The sequence below is a fragment of the Coregonus clupeaformis genome, chromosome 13 (assembly GCF_020615455.1).
Source record: "Coregonus clupeaformis isolate EN_2021a chromosome 13, ASM2061545v1, whole genome shotgun sequence".
NCBI lineage: Eukaryota > Metazoa > Chordata > Actinopteri > Salmoniformes > Salmonidae > Coregonus > Coregonus clupeaformis.
In genome coordinates, this window is record NC_059204.1 from 24638125 (window position 1) to 24658301 (window position 20177).

The window sequence follows — 20177 nt, forward strand, 5'->3', positions numbered from 1 at the left end:
CACTCATCTTGAAATAACGTATATTAAAAACGTGGAAATCAATCAATCCGCCATTATTAACACAATGGAAAAATCTAATGATTTATTATTTAAATACAAAATGGTGCAGTTTCAGGCCATTTGGCGGAAAGTGATGCAGGCGCTGGAGATGGAGTTGTGAGCTAGTGGGTCTGAGCAGGTGTGATGTAGTTGATGTTTGTATGATGTTGTTGTTTGTACAGTATGTGTATGTTTTGTATTGTTTATAAAATATAAAATAAAATCGTACAAAAAATATATATGAAAAGGGACTGAGATACGGGACTGTCCCATGATGACGAGTAAAGCCACATGGAAGAAAAAAAAGATCAGTGAGGAAAATGTTGAAATTCAACCCACCGGAGCCGTTCGATTTCTCACAGCCGTCGGCATGGCCGATCTGGAGACAACTTTTTTCCAGTTTTCGAGTGGCATCGAAACTGGATAAAGAGACCGGCGTGGTGCAGGTGAATTCACTACTTTATGCAATGAGGAAAGATGCAGAGATTGTCTACAATACATTCTCCTTTGATTACTTTAATGATGAGTTCGACTATGATTTGGTGATCGAAAAACTGAATAAACATTTTGTGCCACAGCGCAACGTGATTCACGAACGAGAATGTTTCCATAAACAGATTAAAAAAGGGGGAGAGACAGTGGAATCTTTTGTGAGGAATCTGTCTGAGCTAGCTGAACACTGCGAGTTTGGAACTACAAAGGACAAATTAATAAGGGACAAGATTGTGATTGGCATTATGGACAGTGATGTTTCACAAAAGCTACAGCTCGAGCCAGACTTGACACTGGAGAAGACGATACAAATAGCCCCAGCATTACAACAAACATTCTAAGCAGACTGCAGGCGGCCAGAACAAACAGTTTAAGCAAAGAAACAGTCAGTCAAAACAGGGAAATTGCTCACGTTGTAACCGCAGCCATGACCAGCGGTGGTCCTCTGTAGCTCAGCTGGTAGAGCACGGCGCTTGTAACGCTAAGGTAGTGGGTTCGATCCCCGGGACCACCCATACACAAAAAAAAAAATAATGTATGCACGCATGACTGTAAGTCGCTTTGGATAAAAGCGTCTGCTAAATGGCATTATTATTATTATTATTATTATTATTATTATTATTATTATGCAGGAAGTGTAACAAAATTGGGTATTTTGAGATTGCATGCAAACAAAAATGGTCAAAGAAGTTACAGCTGAGGATGAAGAGGAAATGCAAGGGCCATTCTTTTTAGGTTCAGTTACTAAGCAGTCTGATTCTGAAGATCAGTGGCATGTTGAGCTCCCAGTGAATGGCACACGTGTAAAGTTCAAGATCGACACTGGTGCTGATATTACGGTGATGTCTTAGAGCACTTACCAGAGCTTGCCACAGCGCCCCCCTGCTGGTTAACATTGAAACTGATGTTCGCAGCCCAGGTGGCAGGATTGATTGTATGGGAAAATTCCTAGCCACGAGTGAAAGAAAAGGAGAACAGTGTGATTCGAGGACCATATGTTAATTACCTACTTAGCAGATCCGTTGCATGCAAGATGGGTTTGGTCCTAAGAGTAGATGAGATCAGCACAGATGTGTTTGGAGAGATAGGGCTACTGAACTGTGAACCAGTCAAGATTGAGCTTAGGTCCGATGCAGTCCCCTATTCTCTGACTTCGCCACGCAGAATTCCTTTTCCACTCCTTCCAAAAGCGGAGGAAAAACTGGACAGAATGTAAAGAAATGGCATCATCAAGGGAGTAACCGAGCCTACAGACTGGTGTGATCCCGTGGTGCTAGTAATGAAGAAAAATTGCAAAGTGAGAACATGCGTAGACTTAAAACGACTCAATGAAGCAGGTTCATCTTACCCACCTTGGGGGACATAGCACCAAAGCTATCCGGGGCGAGAGTCTTCTCCACACTCGATGCATCTAGCAGGTTTTGGCAGATAGCGCTTGAACCCAGCTGCAGAAAACTGATGAGTTTTATCACTACTGTTGGGAGATTCTGCTTTAAGCGCCTTCCTTTTGGAATAACCAGTGTGCCAGAGATCTTTCAGAGGGAGATGAGCAAGCGCCTGAAAGGACACGAGGGCACAGTCGTCATGATGGATGACATACTGGTCTACGGTGCAAACAAGGAAGAACACGACAGGAATCAAAGAGTCAGGACTAAAGCTGAACAAAGACAAGTGCCACTTTGGGAAGTCGGAGATCCAGTACGTCGGTCATGTGATCGGAGCAGATGGGATAAAGCCGGATGACAGCAAAGTGAAAGCCATCTCCGAGATGCCCAGTCCAACAAACATCACTGAGCTTCGCCAAATGCTGGAACTGGTGAACTACTTGGGCACATTCTTGCCGGGCCTGTCATCAGTGCTACACCCCATCAATGAGCTGTTGAAAAAAGAGACAGTGTGGATGTGGAGAGACCCACAGGAGCAGGCCTTCCACAAGGTCAAGGCTATGTTAGTCAACACAGGTATTGGCATACTACGACGCCGGTAAACCAACTGTGGTCAGTGCGTATGCGAGCAGCTATGGCCTCTGAGCTACACTCCTACAGGAACAAGAGGGTGGTGTGCTCCATCCTGTTGCATTTTGTTCACGTACACTAACAGAGACTGAGAGAAGGTACGCGCAAACTGAAAAAGAGTGCTGGCAGGTGTATGGGCGTGTAAACGATTTGCCCGCTACCTGCAGGGCATGGACAGCTTTGTTTTACAGACAGACCATAAGCCACTCATTCCATTGATCAACACGTACGACCTGGACAAAGAACCACTCAGGGGTCTGCGACTGCTCATGCTCCTCGTGCGTTTCAATGTGAAAGCAATGCACGTTCCTGGGAAGCAGTTAGTGGTGGCTGACACACTGTCAAGAAACCCACTGAAAGAAATCATGTCAGACACAGAAGATGAAGTCAAAGCATATGTGGAAGCTGTGGAGGAGAGCAGACCAGTGTCTGCACACAGGCTGGATGACATCAGAGAGGCGACACGCAACGATGCAGACCTCCAAATGGTCATGGGCTACATGCGAAAAGGCTGGCCTCAGAGAATGGCGCAGCTATGCTACAGGGATACCACACAGCGAAAGCGCATCTATCGGAGCTGGACGAACTTGTGCTATATCAAGACAGAATTGCCATTCCAGCTTCACAGAGAGAAGAAGTTCTACAACAGATACACGAAGAGCACATGGGGCTGACAAAGTGCAGAGAAAGAGCCAAGACATTGGTGTGGTGGCCGGGCATCAGCGCCCACATCTCGAGAAAAGTGAAGCCATGCAGGTCCTGTACAGAGAACAAACCAACTCAAAAGAGAGAACCACTTGTCATGACACCTTTACCTAAGGGTCCGTGGCAGAAGATCACAGCCGACCTGTGTGAGCAGCTCATCACCCGCCTCACAGGTATGTTTGTAAGATGGGGGATACATACCGAGCTCGTTAGCGACAACGCTACTCAGTTTGTCTGCACTGAGTTCAAGGAGTTCAGAAGAAAGTATGGTTACCATCTCCAGTCCCCATTACCCGCAAGCAAATGGAGCTGCGGAGAGAGCTGTACAGACAGCTAAGCGAATTGTTAAACAACCAGACCCACACATGGCTCTGATGTCCTACCGAGCCACGCCCCTCAACGCAACAGGAGCAAGCCCAGCACAATTCATGACTGGACGTCAGATCCGGACGACAGTCCCCGTGCTGGATGGGAAACTCCAACCAAACCGCATCAGTCACAACAGTGTTAAACAGAAGGACCAGAAAGCCAAACAAGCTTACCAGTTATTCCATAACAGGAGGCATTCAGTGAGCCCCTACCGGAAATTACACCCTGGACAGAGTGTAAGTCAAGCTGGACGGAGAGAAAATATGGAAAACCCCAGCAGTTGTCATCAGCAAATCTCCAGAGCCGAGATCCTACGTTGTGGAAACTGAACACAGCACCATCGCTCGGAGAAACAGCAGCAGAACAACGAAGTCACCAAGTCTACCAGTGAGGACAGCACACAGGCCACACCTGTGAGCCAGCCAACTCCCATCCCCTCACTCAGACCACCACCTCAGCCAGCCTCACCACAACTGGTAAGAATGACCTACAGAGGTCGAGAGGTAAAACTACCACTGAGGTTCAGAGACACAAAACAATTATAAAAGAAAAAAGAAAGAAAGAGGTATAGGAACAGCAACAAAGGGCTGTCTACCCCGATGTCCTAGTTGACATAGTTATGTGTATTGTCCATGTTAAAGAAAAACAAAACTTATGTCACAAAATAAAATATGTTGCTGAAATACAAATTGTTTGTATTGAAACGGTCCACAAGGTGAATATTTGTATTAGGTAGAGAGGATGTTATAGTTTTGATTTCTCTCAGAAAAGGGGAAATGTAGTGATGTCTGATAGATATCTCCGTAATTGATTGGTTATCCGTGTCATCATCATAACCGGATGTGACTGACCTAGCGGACTACGCTAATATGACTAACCTAGCAATGAGGACTAGCAGATAGTAGTTCTGTGGACTGCATGTTAATTGCCTGATTTAAGAGTTATTAAACATAACTAAACTGGATAACTCACTGCCTGGTCTCCATCATTTACATTATGACACATGACCTTTACATCCCTACTATCATGTCCTCTTTAGAGGTGACATCTCTATCCCAGGCCATGTACCATATTCCACCTCTCTCGGGGAATAATGGGGGACATATTGTTTGTAAATCACTGGCGACCTAAATTCATATAGCAAGGTTCAGACAGAGAAAGGAAATGCTTGAGCATCAGATCATGCAGATCCGCGTCAGTCCGATCGCTGTTTATTCATTGTTTGACTTGTATGGGAACACCCCAGCCCAGGGGAGATACTTCCTGGAGACCTAGCCCAGAGTCCACATCCCGGACGGACCCCAGGAGAGGGTCACGCAGGGCTGTTCAGCCCTCCATCACAAGGGAAATATTTTATCCAGGTCAGGTCACCTCCCTATTGACACACTGTGGCTTTTTCAGAACAAGAAATCTGATGACGGGCTAAATGTTTGTCTCTGTTAGGCTGTTCCATTCAAATGAATAGTTGAACACAAAAGTAAAGGCCTTTATTTTTCTTCTGAATATGTGTCAAATAGACAGAAGGACAGGGATGAAGTGTCAGCTGAAAAAACACTAATACCTTTCAATCAATCAAACTGCCTTAAACAGAGACTAAGTCAGACCGATAATTATTTTTCAAGCACTCCTTGGGGTTTAACATATCAATGTAACTTTTATCCTGGGCAGGAAAATATCTCTGGTAGTAAGAATTCAGAGGCCTTTAAAGGATCGCTGCTGGGAGTTTCATAACTGGCACCTTTCTGTAGCTACCCACTGAGCACACACTCGTTGAATCAACGTTGTTTCCACGTCATTTATACAAAATTACAGGGCTTCCTTCCTGTTGGTGTGTCATTATGTCTTTCCTCTGAGTCTGCCTTCCCTGGTGAAAATATCTATCATGGCGCCATCTTAATCATCTAAAGTAGCTTCCTCTTCTCATCTCCTTTTTGAGTCTGCTTTCCTTGAAGCTACCTACCACCACGGCTGCATCTCAATCATTTAATGTGGTCGTCTCCTTTTCTCCACCTGCACTAGTATGAGAAGACATGCCAGGTGAAAGCCTTACATTAGAGGAATTTTTCTTCTGTCCAGCGTGCAGATGAAGGAGGGGAGACAAGGAGAGGAAATCTGTTATGATTATTTGAGAGGCTACCCACAACTACCTAAAAAGACTTCTCTGGTTGTCTCTCTGGGTGTTTGTCTTCCTTTCCAATCTGTTCTAGAATTAGCCTCTCAGACAATAGTCCCAGTCGGTATTCACGTAATAATAAGGAATTCCCCCCATTGACCTCCATTGTAAAAGAGGCAACTTTGTCATTGATTTTATGATATACAGAAATAACAAAACATGCCGAAAAGCTGCTGTGTTGTTCAATGTACATGTACAGTTGATGTCGGAAGTTTACATACACCTTAGCCAAATACATTTAAACTCAGTTTTTCACAATTCCTGACATTTAATCCTAGTAAAAATTCCCTGTTTTAGGTCAGTTAGGATCACCACTTTATTTTAAGAATGTGAAATGTCAGAATAATTGTAGAGAGAATGATTTATTTCAGCTTTTATTTCTTTCATCACATTCCCAGTGGGTCAGAAGTTTACAGACACTCAATTAGTATTTGGTAGCATTGCCTTTAAATTGTTTAACTTGGGTCAAACGTTTCGTGTAGACTTCCACAAGCTTCCCACAATAAGTTGGGTGAATTTTGGCCCATTCATCCTGACAGAGCTGGTGTAACTGAGTCAGGTTTGTAGGCCTCCTTGCTCGCACATGATTTTTCAGTTCTGCCCACACATTTTCTATAGGATTGAGGTCAGGGCTTTGTGATGGCCACTCCAATACCTTGACGTCCTTAAGCCATTTTGCCACAACTTTGGAAGTATGCTTGGGGTCATTGTCCATTTGGAAGACCAATTAGCGACCAAGCTTTAACTTCCTGACTGATGTCTTGAGATTTTGCTTCAATATATCCACATCATTTTCCTTCCTCATGATGCCATCTATTCTGTGAAGTGCACCAGTCCCTCCTGCAACAAAGCACCCGCACAGCATGATGCTGCCACCCCCGTGCTTCACGGTTGGGATGCTGTTCTTCGGCTTGCAAGCCTTCCCCTTTTTCCTCCAAACATAAATATGGTCATTATGGCCAAACAGTTCTATTTTTGTTTCATCAGACCAGAGGACATTTCTCCAAAAACGATGATCTTTGTCCCTATGTACAGTTGCAAACCGTAGTCTGGCTTTTTTAATGGAGGTTTTGGAGCAGTGGCTTCTTCCTTGCTGAGCGGCCTTTCAGGTAATGTCGTTGTAGGACTCGTTTCACTGTGAATATAGATACATTTGTACCTGTTTCCGCCAGCATCTTCACAAGGTCCTTTGCTGTTGTTCTGGGATTGATTTGCACTTTTCGCACCAAAGTACGTTCATCTCTAGGAGACAGAACGTGTCTCCTTCCTGAGCGGTATGACGACTGCGTGGTCCCATGGTGTTTATCCTTGCGTACTATTGTTTGTACAGATGAACGTGGTACCTTCAGGCATTTGGAAATTCTATAGCAATATAGAGTGGGAAAGCGGCCGTGCGTTTGGACAATTAATAGACACTGCAGTAAATAAAACCTAATAGAAATATCTGTCTCATCCAGGACCGGAGTCGATGCAGACCGGTGCAACATAGCCAATCAGAGCTACAGTAGACATTTATGCAAACAATAAATTTGCCACACAGGCCTGCCATCATTCACTTTGAACTGGACTGTGTGTTTACAGGCAGTTGCAACAGCGCGACTTTTGATCATCAGAATGCATTCGTCAAAAGCCACAAAATACACCTGAATGGATTTCTTCAAATATGTCAATACCACAGGAGTCCTCTTACATTTGGGAACTTTACAGTCCTATTGATCAAACAACCATGAAAAGGTAGGCTCTCTCTCCCTCAGTTCTGCACATCAACAACAACAAGATCAACAACTAATGCTAGCCAGAGCAAGATGAGCTAAAATCTAACGAAGGAACATTTGATAAACCCTCTCAAACTGTTTCAGCTAGTTGGCCGTCAAAATTGCACTGATAAACGATGGCGAATTGTAGCCTACTCATCCTTCTGCAGCTTGCCTGCAACCAAGCGCCCAAGCTAACTGGCTAAGGTTGGCTAGCTTGCTAGCTAGCGACAGTACTTCCAGACACAAATGAGAGAGCACCTCACTGACCATTTTACTCACCCTAGCAGAGCTGGTTAGCTAGGCTGTTTACATGTTATCTAGAGCATTTACTTTTGCCTACGTTTACTGACACCGGTCATATTCAGCAGGTGTTGCGCATTCGTAAATTCATCAGTTATTGCATTCTGGCACACTCAGACGAGAGTGCTCTGAAATCGGAGTAGATAGCCAGAGTGAATTAACGAACGCAAAAGATATGCTAACTGGATAACAGTCGTGCAAAAAAGAGAAGAAAACACAGTCGTTCAAGTTCTTGCTTGCTAACCAAATGACACCTGCATCTCTAGCTGTTTATAGCCACCGAAAAACTATATGAGGGGGAAAAGTCAGTCACTCATCCACTCCTCCAATGACATGACATGACATCCTCCTAGCAGCTAGCTAGCTAGCGTTAGGCTTCGTGTTTTTAGCTTGCTACATAAATAGATACGGTAGCCTATTAGCCATGTTATGACTGACTTGTGATCATTGCCCTTGCTAGTTTGATTGTATTGACATTCCCACCCCTAGTTACATTCGTCCGTTTTAGTCCAAAATATTGAGTCATTGAAACTGAAACAGTGCATCCCGAATGGAGGCAGCAAACAATGTACCAGGCCAGCTGGGATTTACATCCTGATAGCAATATTTTTTGGACTACCAAGAAATCTATTGGTGAATTATATTAATCATGCATTGAACTGCATCCCTCTATTCTGCCAACAATGCCTTAGTGTACATCATGGAACGTTGAGTTAAATATAACTATTTTTAAAACCTCTTATTAAGTTGGTTTTGTAGCATAAACTGGGAATTTAATATTTTTGACTGATATTATGATTATTATTATGATTGTCTGTTTGTTTCATATCTGCAAAATAGTTAAAACGCTGTCAGTTCCACTTTAATGTTCTGGTCCAGCATCTTCTTGAAAAGGGGCATGAGGGAAGCCCTACAATATTACGTTTTCTAAGTAGTGAGAACGCTAGGGAGCAGCCAATGTTGAAAATAATCTTTAGACGTTGTACTTTTCTTCAATGTAGTTTTGTAATTGACTAAAACTAGCTGAAAACAAGAAAATTATTCTTGAAAAAGGTCAAGCTTTTGCTGTGAGCCAATGGGGTTACCTAGGTAACCACATGTTGTTTTCCCCACAGCGGGCAGGGTCACTATGTTCTAATACCGACTGGGTCTATAGCAGTTTTCTAGAATTGGCCTCTCAGACGATAGCAGTGTTCTAGAATGAGCATCTCTGACGACAGCAGTGTTCTAGAATTGACCTCTCAGACGACAGCACATTACAAAGTTGCCTGTGTCATTAGAATCATCAGCCCATGGGTATTCATAGAATAATCCACTGAGTTTCAGCCATGGATATGTCTAAAATTAGCCCTTTATATCGGTCAGTGTCACTTATTTCCAAGCTCCTCCATCATTCATTTCTTCATGAAAAATATATCACACATGAATTATTCATCCCTGGATCTCTCATTCAGTGTATTCACTGCCCCACAATAGGGTTTTCATTAGAGCAATGTTCTCATTAGCTACTCATCAAAGGGGTGGGAGGACATTACACATTTACTACTGCCGTCATCGTTAAAAACATGGCTTCAAATATGACCCATACATGTCAAATCAATCATCACTGAGGCGGCTGGTGCCAGAAATAGCCTTTGCTGACACTGTGTTATGTTTCTGACTTTATCAGATGGTGGGAGGATGTGACTTTTAATGGCTGAATGAGATGTTCCTCAGTAGCAAAGCTGTTTAACCTCTTGGCCAGCGTTTGATCATCCATGCAGTCTGCCAAGTAGCGGCCTAATCATTCATTCATTAATGATGATTCAGACCTGACAGATAATAACCTCATGATGACGTAGGTTGGGAAAAGCAGGAGTCTGGAAAGTGTTGTTACAAATGCAGTGACTCTATAATCTCTCTACCAGATTATCAAAGGCAAAAAGACTAGAGTTACTATGACTGAGATGTTACAACTGCCCTGGTGCATTTGGCTGCTGTGATAACTTAGAGCTCATCCCAACCTTCTCTCTAAACCTGAATACAGTACTGACCAACACACAAGACAAAGATAGGAAGAGATCCACATCACAATCTGGTTGGCCAACGCCTGCTCAAAAGATTTCAGTCAGTCTATAACCTATTAGAATGTAGAAATGTCAAAACAGGCCTATATTTTCATTGTATTCAAATACAAAACTAGATGGTTGATTACATGTCTTCACTGGGTATTTCTTCATTTGGCCTTACATTTACATATTTGGTTATAGATCAGGAGACAGGAGTTGGGAAACATTTTGCATGAAGTTGCCCTTCTGCAATCTGTAACTATATAGTAACCATCATGTAATTATTCAGCTGTAGGCCTAGACTGTAATTGCAGACAAGGTGCATAAAACAATTATTAAACTAGAATTTAAACAACTGGGCTAGTTATTTTTGCATTAGTTACTAGTACATTTACTGTGTAGTTATTTGGTAATTATGCAAGTTAATTCAATTTTTTAACTAGGTATCAGTGCAACTTCATGTACAGTGTGACCAGGAGTTTTAGGCTTCAGTGAGACATTTTACAATGAGATACAGTATAATGATGGTGATGTTGATGATGATGTGATATTGTGAATTATTATTATTTATTTATTTAAAATCATTTTTAAACTGTCCAGGTCTGGTCAGCCACTGTGGGCTACCTGACCTAGGCCAATTAACATGTTTTATATAAACTAGGGGAGACCTGGTGTAACACAGGATAGTTGTAACACTCTCAATATCTCTAATCAGGAACCAGCTAGAATCCTGTGACTCACTGTGCACATGGTCAGTTTAGTCCTCAACCCTCATGTCACGGTTTCGGCCGAGGCTGCCTCTCTCCCTTGTTCGGGCAGGCTTCGGCGTTCGTTGTCTCCGGAATACTAGCTGCCACCGTTGTATGTTTCATGTTCGTTTGCTTTTGTCTGATTGTTGTCACACCTGTTATCATTTAGTGTCATTAGTGTCCTATTTAGTTCTCGTTGTGTTTGTCAGGTGTTGTGTGTTATTGATTTTTGTCTGTCGTGTGTTGGGCTTATTTTCGCCCTTTCGCTCGGTTGAGCTTTCCTCCACTGCGTTGGAGCGTTACGCACCTGTTAGTGCGCTTGTTGCTATTTCGCCCTCGTGCGTATTTTTGCCTTCGGGCAAGTGTTGTTATTTTTCCTGTTTGGAGATTAACTAAAGTTGTTTGGACTATCCTTCGGTGTTCTGCGTTTGATTCCACCACTCCACCCACCTACAGCACGCGTGACAGAATAACACACCAATAATGGAATCAGCAGGAGCCGCAGCAGCCCAGACGACGCTGGAGGACCAGGTTCGGGAACAACGGGACCAGATCCTGCAGATGGGGACCGCACTGCAGGAGGTGATCACCACCATCCGAGGCTGGGGAACGCCTCCACCACCACCCTCCCTGCCAGCACCATCGGCCAGTCCGCCCATTCCCGCACCGGAATCCCGAGGAGTCCGACTCTCGCTCCCGAGGGCCTACGATGGAACCGCGGCCGGGTGTCAGGGATTCCTTCTCCAGGTGGAGCTGTCCCTGGCCACCGTGCACCCGGCGCCCTCGGGACATGAGAGCGTGTCCGCCTGATCTCCTGCCTTTCCGGGAAGGCATTGGAATGGGCCAACGCGGAGTGGAGGAGGATCGACGCGGACACCATCACGTACGACGAGTTCTCCCGCCGCTTCAGGGCGGTGTTTGACCATCCCCCGGAGGGGAAAGCGGCGGGGGAGCGTCTGGTCTTCCTCCGGCAGGGGAGGAGGAGTGCCCAAGAGTTCGCCCTCGAATTCCGTGACTCTAGCGGCAGATGCAGGGTGGAATGATCGGGCTCTCGTCGATCACTACAGATGTAGTCTACGAGAGGACGTCCGTCGGGAGCTGGCTTGTAGGGACACCAGCCTCTCGTTCGATCAGTTGGTCGACATGTCCATCAGGCTGGATAACCTACTAGCTACCCGCGGACGTCCCCGAGGGGGTCCGTCCATTTCACCCTCCAGCGCCTCCGAGCCGTGTCCCATGGAGCTCGGGGGCGCTGGCGCTAGAGAGAGGAGGGGTCGGCTTACTAGGGGGTCCATCCCCTGCACCAACTGTGGTCGGGGAGGACACACCGCGGCTAGGTGCTGGGGATGGCCTCCTAGGGGAGAGGACGACAGGTCCCGCACTGGGGATTCCTTCCAGGTGAGTAGGCGCCCCACTCACCCAGAGCTCTCTGTTGCACATTTTTGTATACCTGTGAATTTTCCACAGGTAGCACCTCATTCCCAGCATAAGGCGCTGGTAGATTCAGGCGCGGCTGGGAATTTTGTTGATAAGAAGTTTTGTTTAGCCTTAGGGATTCCCCTTCTTCCTGTTGATGTCCCTTTCCCCGTTCATGCCCTAGATAGCCGTCCGTTGGGTGCGGGCTTGATCAGGGAGGTCACTGAGCCACTTAGGATGTGTGCGCAGGGGGGTCATCAGGAGATGATTCAGCTATTTCTGATTGACTCTCCTGCGTATCCGGTGGTGCTGGGCATGCCCTGGTTGAGTAACCATAACCCATTTATTTCGTGGCAGGAGAGGGCTCTGATGGAGTGGTCTGCCCAGTGTGTGGGTCGATGTTTGGGCGTTTCCGTAGGGGCTACCTCGGTGGAGAGTCCAAACCAGGTGCCCGCATTGCACGTTCCCCCTGAGTATGGGGATTTGGCCATCGCGTTTAGTAAGTCGAGGGCGACGCGGTTGCCGCCCCATAGGCAGGGAGATTGTGCGATAGACCTCCAGGCAGGAGCTGCGCTCCCACGGAGCCATGTGTATCCTCTGTCTCAGGAGGAGAAGAAAGCTATGGAAACTTACATAGAAGAATCTCTGAGACAAGGATACATACGGCCTTCCACTTCCCCTGCGTCCTCGAGTTTCTTTTTTGTGAAGAAGAAGGATGGGGGTTTACGCCCGTGCATCGATTACCGTGGTCTCAATCAGATCACGGTGAAGTACAGTTATCCACTCCCGCTGATTGCGACCATGACTGAGTCCTTGCATGGGGCGCGTTTCTTCACTAAATTAGATCTCAGGAGCGCGTACAACTTGGTGCGCATCAGGGAGGGCGATGAATGGAAGACAGCCTTTAGTACCACCTCGGGCCATTACGAGTATCTTGTCATGCCATACGGGTTGATGAACGCTCCGTCAGTTTTCCAATCATTGGTGGATGAGATCTTCAGGGACATGCAGGGGCAGGGGGTCGTGGTGTACATAGATGACATTCTCGTGTACTCGCCTACCCGTGTCGAGCATGTGGCCCTGGTGCGCAGAGTGTTGCGGAGGCTGGTGGAGCACGACCTGTATGTTAAGGCAGAGAAGTGTCTGTTTTTCCAGGAGTCGGTCTCCTTTTTGGGGTATCAGTTGTCTGCGTCAGGGGGTGAGGATGGAGGTAGACCGGGTGTCAGCCGTAGCGTAATTGGCAAACACCAACCACTGTGAAGGAGGTGCAGCAGTTTTTGGGGTTTGCGAATTACTACCGGAGGTTTATCCGGGGTTTTGGACAGGTGGCAGCTCCCATCACGTCTCTCTTGAAGGGGGGTCCGGTGCGTCTGCAGTGGTCTGCCGAGGCGGACAGGGCATTTGGGAGGCTGAAGGACCTGTTTACCTCGGCTCCAGTGCTGGCGCATCCGGATCCCTCTTTACCATTTCAGGTAGAGGTGGACGCGTCTGAGGCCGGTATTGGAGCCGTGCTGTCACAACGGTCAGGCGCGCCACCTAAACTCCGCCCCTGTGCCTTCTATTCCAAGAAGCTCAGTCCGGCGGAGCGGAACTATGACGTAGGGGACAGGGAGCTGTTAGCCGTGGTACAGGCCCTAAAGGTGTGGAGGCACTGGCTTGAGGGGGCTCAACACCCTTTCCTCATTTTGACGGACCACCGTAACCTGGAGTACATCCGGGCAGCGAGGAGGCTAAACCCTCGGCAGGCTAGATGGAATATGTTTTTGACCCGGTTTACATTTAAGATCACGTACATCCCTGGGTCACAGAACGGTAAGGCAGATGCGCTGTCTCGGCGGTATGACACGGAGGAGAGATCCGTGGAGCCCACTCCCATACTGCCGGAGTCGTGTCTGGTGGCACCGGTAGTGTGGGAGGTCGATGCTGAGCTCGAGCGGGCGTTACGCACCGACCCTAGTCCACCACAGTGCCCGGAGGGTCGGAAGTACGTTCCGCTCGAGGTTCGGGATCGATTGATCTATTGGGCTCACACGTCACCCTCCTCTGGACACCCGGGTATCGGCCGGACAGTGCACTGTCTTAGTGCCAAGTACTGGTGGCCCACGTTGGCAAGGGATGTGAGGGTTTATGTTTCCTCCTGCTCGGTGTGCGCCCAGTGTAAGGCGCCTAGACATCTGCCTAGGGGTAAGTTACTACCCCTGCCCGTTCCACAACGACCATGGTCCCACCTCTCGGTGGATTTCCTTACTGACCTTCCTCCTTCACAGGGGAATACCACTATACTGGTCGTTGTGGACCGGTTTTCTAAGGCCTGTCGTTTGCTCCCCATGCCGGGCCTTCCTACCGCCCTGCAAACTGCCGAAGCCCTATTCACCCATGTGTTCCGGCACTACGGGGTACCCGAGGATATTGTGTCTGATCGGGGTCCCCAATTTACCTCCAGAGTCTGGAGGGCCTTTATGGAGCGGTTGGGGGTCTCGGTGAGCCTCACCTCGGGTTACCACCCGGAGAGTAATGGGCAGGTGGAACGTGTGAACCAGGATGTGGGTAGGTTTCTTAGAACATACTGCCAGGACCGGCCGGAGGAGTGGGCAAGGTCGTTCCCTGGGCCGAAATGGCCCAGAATTCCCTACGCCATTCCTCCACTAACCTAACCCCTTTCCAATGTGTGTTAGGTTACCAGCCGTTTCTGGCACCTTGGCAGCAGAGCCAGATCGAGGCTCCTGCGGTGGATGAGTGGGCGCGGCGCTCGGAGGAGACCTGGAACGCTGCACACGCCACCTGCAGCGGGCCCTCCGACGTCATAAGGCGAGCGCCGATCTCCACCGCAGTGAGGGACCGGTGTACGCACCTGGTGATCGAGTCTGGCTCTCTACCAGAAACCTGCCCCTCCGCCTGCCCTGTCGGAAACTGGGTCGGCGGTTTGTAGGGCCATTTAAAGTCCTGGGAAGGTTGAACGAGGTGTGTTATAAATTACAACTACCTGTTGAATATAAAAGTATTAACCCCTCGTTCCATGTGTCCCTTCTCAGGCCGGGGGTAGCTGGCCCACTCCAAGAAAGTGAGATCAGGGAGACTCCTCCGCCCCCATTGGACATCGAGGGGCACCGGCGTACTCCGTGAGGTCCATCTTGGATTCGAGACGTCGGATGGGGGGTCTCCAGTATCTAGTGGAGTGGGAGGGGTACGGTCCGGAGGAGCGGTGCTGGGTGCCGAGGAGAGACATTTTGGACCCGTCTCTCCTGACGGAATTCCATCGTGGGCACCCGACGCACCCTGCTCCGCGTCCTCCGGGTCGTCCCCGAGGCCGGAGTCGGCGCACGTCTGGAGCCGCGCGTCAAGGGGGGGGTACTGTCACGGTTTCGGCCGAGGCTGCCTCTCTCCCTTGTTCGGGCAGGCTTCGGCGTTCGTTGTCTCCGGAATACTAGCTGCCACCGTTGTATGTTTCATGTTCGTTTGCTTTTGTCTGATTGTTGTCACACCTGTTATCATTTAGTGTCATTAGTGTCCTATTTAGTTCTCGTTGTGTTTGTCAGGTGTTGTGTGTTATTGATTTTTGTCTGTCGTGTGTTGGGCTTATTTTCGCCCTTTCGCTCGGTTGAGCTTTCCTCCACTGCGTTGGAGCGTTACGCACCTGTTAGTGCGCTTGTTGCTATTTCGCCCTCGTGCGTATTTTTGCCTTCGGGCAAGTGTTGTTATTTTTCCTGTTTGGAGATTAACTAAAGTTGTTTGGACTATCCTTCGGTGTTCTGCGTTTGATTCCACCACTCCACCCACCTACAGCACGCGTGACACCTCATGTGAAGAAGCAAGACCCTGTGATAGATTCTGCAGATTTTATTGACAAAAATCTGATTTTGAGGTAAGAAAGTAATTTATTTGACCAATTTAATTTTTGCAATGGCATTACCTGCTTTGTTGTTAGATTCACCAAACTTATATTAGGTTTATAACCAGTGTGTTAAGATATATTTGATGTAAGTTAGCAATGCTAAAGCTTGAACATGTAGCTAAAATTGAAGATAGCTAATGGCTGCAAGGGTCAGGATTAGTTGTGATGAGCCTAAGGGGGTCTTGGTGCTGGGAATGCAAATGATGGACCCACCAAGCCTGTACCCCAGGACTACCATACCACTGTCACAACAGTCACTCTGATTGAGTGAACATGTCCAACATTCACTTACACACACACACACACACACACAGACACATGCAAAAAAACTTGTTTTTGGATATATGACATTTCACATGTGAATTCATGTGTTTTTAGAACACTTCACGTGACATTTCACATGTGAAAACGTGTTTTTGGACAACAAAAAAATGTGTCTATGATACACACACAGTGCTTTTAACATACAGTGTTTTCATCTTACATATTTGACTACATTGTGTATGTTTATTTATACAGTAACTATTATTCAATGTGTCATCATCTGGGATTTGAACTCACAACCTCTTGGTTCACAGCATTATGATATTTCTGCTATGCCACCACACCTGTATTCCTGCACTTTGGATTTCAAAGTATATCTCAGCTTTGTTAAATATACACTCAAGAAAAACTATGATATTGTATTTATCATAGTGATTCAGGAGTAACATTGAAACAGAATAATATGCCCCACCAACATTAGACAACAATACAGAAAACCCTCAAATTGCTGAAATAAGTAAATTAAATCAATGATGAGAGAATAGTCAGATTAACTGATAACTAAAATAGCAGTGCAGATGCCACTATTTTGCTAAGTGCATAGATGTATTATAGGCAATTAATGTGTAGGGGAATGCTACAGACATTATTGCTCAGCAGAAATATCTGCACACCTAAAAGTTCAAATCCCAGGTGGGGTTATATATTAGATAATGGTTTGCGATGGTTTGGGACCATCTGGGACCATCACATGACGTCCTGAAGACTGGTAAAACAAATGTTTTGAGAACATCCACGTGTTTAATCTACGTCACTTTTGTTTTGAGCCGACTTCGCCATGGGCTTTGAACAGGGCACCTGGCTCACGCCCGGGAGGCAGCCCGGTTCCAAAACGAATGCAATCACTTTTTACCTGGGGCAAACTCCTTCAGCCGGGGCAACCTGTGTCAGATAATCAAATCCCTTCAATATCTCATGTGAAGTTTTCCAAAAAGACATTTGCACATGATATCACATGTGAAATTTCACAAATGTCAAGTGTTTCAAAAACACGTTTTCATATGTGAAATGTCGCGTGTAGTTTCATGTTATCACATGTTGCTTCACATGAAATCACGTCATCACACGTGTTCACATGTGGAATTCATTAGTTTTTTCCATAAGGGACACCACAAACATTCAATTGTTTAGTCCAGATGTTGTTGTTTAATTGTCAGATGTTGTTGTTCAGTTGAGAAGGGCCAGTTAATGGAACGTAAAAATAATAAACATTTTATGAATTGTATTATTATTTTATTATTTCTGCTGCACAAAATGTTAAACATGGCAATGTTGTTCTCATGTTCTCAATAAAGGCTTTCAAAATTTCGTTGCATAGTTTATGCATTTTTTCAAACTGTTACATTTCACCCCAAGCCCTGTTACAACTGACCCAGAGGTGGTGTACATTTTTACATTTTAGTCCTCATTTGGACTAATCTTCCAAGAGTCCTTCAACATTAAAATATAATGTATAATATGATCATATTTTCACATATACAGTGAGGGAAAAAAGTATTTGATCCCCTGCTGATTTTCTACGTTTGCCCACTGACAAAGACATGGTCAGTCTATAATTTTAATGGTAGGTTTATTTGAACAGTGAGAGACAGAATAACAACAAAAAAATCCAGAAAAACGCACGTCAAAAATGTTATAAATTGATTTGCATTTTAATTAAGGAAAAAAGTATTTGACCCCTCTGCAAAACATGACTTAGTACTTGGTGGCAAAACCCTTGTTGGCAATCACAGAGGTCAGACGTTTCTTGTAGTTGGCCACCAGGTTTGCACACATCTCAGGAGGGATTTTGTCCCACTCCTCTTTACAGATCTTCTCCAAGTCATTAAGGTTTCGAGGCTGACGTTTGGCAACTCAAATCTTCAGGTCCCTCCACAGATTTTCTATGGGATTAAGGTCTGGAGACTGGCTAGGCCACTCCAGGACCTTAATGTGCTTCTTCTTGAGCCACTCCTTTGTTGCCTTGGCCGTGTGTTTTGGGTCATTGTCATGCTGGAATACCCATCCACCACCCATTTTCAATGCCCTGGCTGAGGGAAGGAGGTTCTCACCCAAGATTTGACAGTACATGGCCCCGCCCATCGTCCCTTTGATGCGGTGAAGTTGTCCTGTCCCCTTAGCAGAAAAACACCCCCAAAGCATAATGTTTCCACCTCCATGTTTGAAGGTGGGGATGGTGTTCTTGGGGTCATAGGCAGCATTCCTCCTCCTCCAAACACGGTGAGTTGAGTTGATGCCAAAGAGCTTGATTTTGGTCTCATCTGACCACAACACTTTCACCCAGTTCTCCTCTGAATCATTCAGATGTTCATTGGCAAACTTCAGACGGGCCTGTATATATGCTTTCTTGAGCAGGGGGACCTTGCGGGCGCTGCAGGATTTCAGTCCTTCACAGCGTAGTGTGTTACCAATTGTTTTCTTGGTGACTATGGTCCCAGCTGCCTTGAGATCATTGACAAGATCCTCCCGTGTAGTTCTGGGCTGATTCCTCACTGTTCTCATGATCATTGCAACTCCATGAGGTGAGATCTTGCATGGAGCCACAGGCCGAGGGAGATTGACAGGTCTTTTGTGTTTCTTCCATTTGCGAATAATCACACCAACTGTTGTCACCTTCTCACCAAGCTGCTTGGCGATGGTCTTGTAGCCCATTCCTGCCTTGTGTAGGTCTACAATCTTGTCCCTGACATCCTTGGGGAGCTCTTTGGTCTTGGCCATGGTGGAGAGTTTGGAATCTGATTGATTGATTGCTTCTGTGGACAAGTGTCTTTTATACAGGTAACAAACTGAGATTAGGAGCACTCCCTATAAGAGTGTGCTTCTAATCTCAGCTCGTTACCTGTATAAAAGACACCTGGGTCCAGAAATCTTTTTCATTGAGAGGGGGTCAAATATTTATTTCCCTCATTAAAATGCAAATCAATTTATAACATTTTTGACATGCGTTTTTCTGGATCTTTTTGTTGTTATTCTGTCTCTCACTGTTCAAATAAACCTACCATTAAAATTATAGACTGATCATTTCTTTGTCAGTGGGCAAACGTACAAAATCAGCAGGGGATCAAATACTTTTTTCCCTCACTGTAACACACTGTTACCAACAGACATAATACACTGACATATTGACCAGATAAATACTCTTAACAGTCTGAAAAGATAGATTGATTCCTTCAAATTTTCACATTTCACTCCTTGTATTTGAGACAAAGTCACAACTTGTCTGTTTGATTTAGAGAGATAATACCTATACCCATTTGTAGCAGATAGATGGAAGCTGTTTCTATCACATGTTGAATGTATAGCTCAAACAATCCCCGGTCTCCCCTACAGTACAACTCTCTGGTCATCAACCTCTCAATAGGTCTCATGAAATGATCGCAGGTAAACAAGGCAAGTCACACAGCAGGCTATGTGACAGTGGTCGGATTATATTACATTTAATCCGTTAACCTGCGCACAATGTCAACACTCACCTTCCCTCCACGACTGCGTATTTTCTCCAAAGCAAAAGTTCTAAAACCAGGTAGCTTATTAGATATATCTGTCATAGCTATATTCCCGTGATAGTACATCGATACTTGTCCCCTCGTTGAAGTTATTGCAGGTTCGTCCGACTTCAAATAATTTGCTAAAGTAAAATGGTTCGCGAGAGTTTTACTTCTGGGTAACCATGATTAGGTTTCGGGTTATGTTGGCAAACCATCTAATGACAGAATATTACGTTTAGGCTACATAAACTACAGACGCGGGCGCACCAAGAATGATCATTTCCAATGACAATATACGAAGTGAATTTTTCATAAGAATTCTAAGAAATTACTCACAGGATTGTGACTCACCGAAGGTTTACACACTTCGCAGAAAAGGATAGAACCTTAATCCGTCCGACACGGTGTGG

The 20177-nt window shown here is 45.8% G+C and overlaps 1 protein-coding gene across 1 annotated transcript in view; it reads right to left on the reverse strand.

The window, feature by feature from the left end:
• The window catches only part of LOC121579792 (glycerophosphodiester phosphodiesterase domain-containing protein 5), a 57200-nt gene extending 37023 nt beyond the window's left edge, over positions 1–20177 (reverse strand). The window contains exon 1 of the mRNA XM_041894691.1: positions 20104–20177. The gene's annotated coding sequence lies outside the window, so the exon portion shown is untranslated. The remainder of the gene's footprint in view (positions 1–20103) is intronic.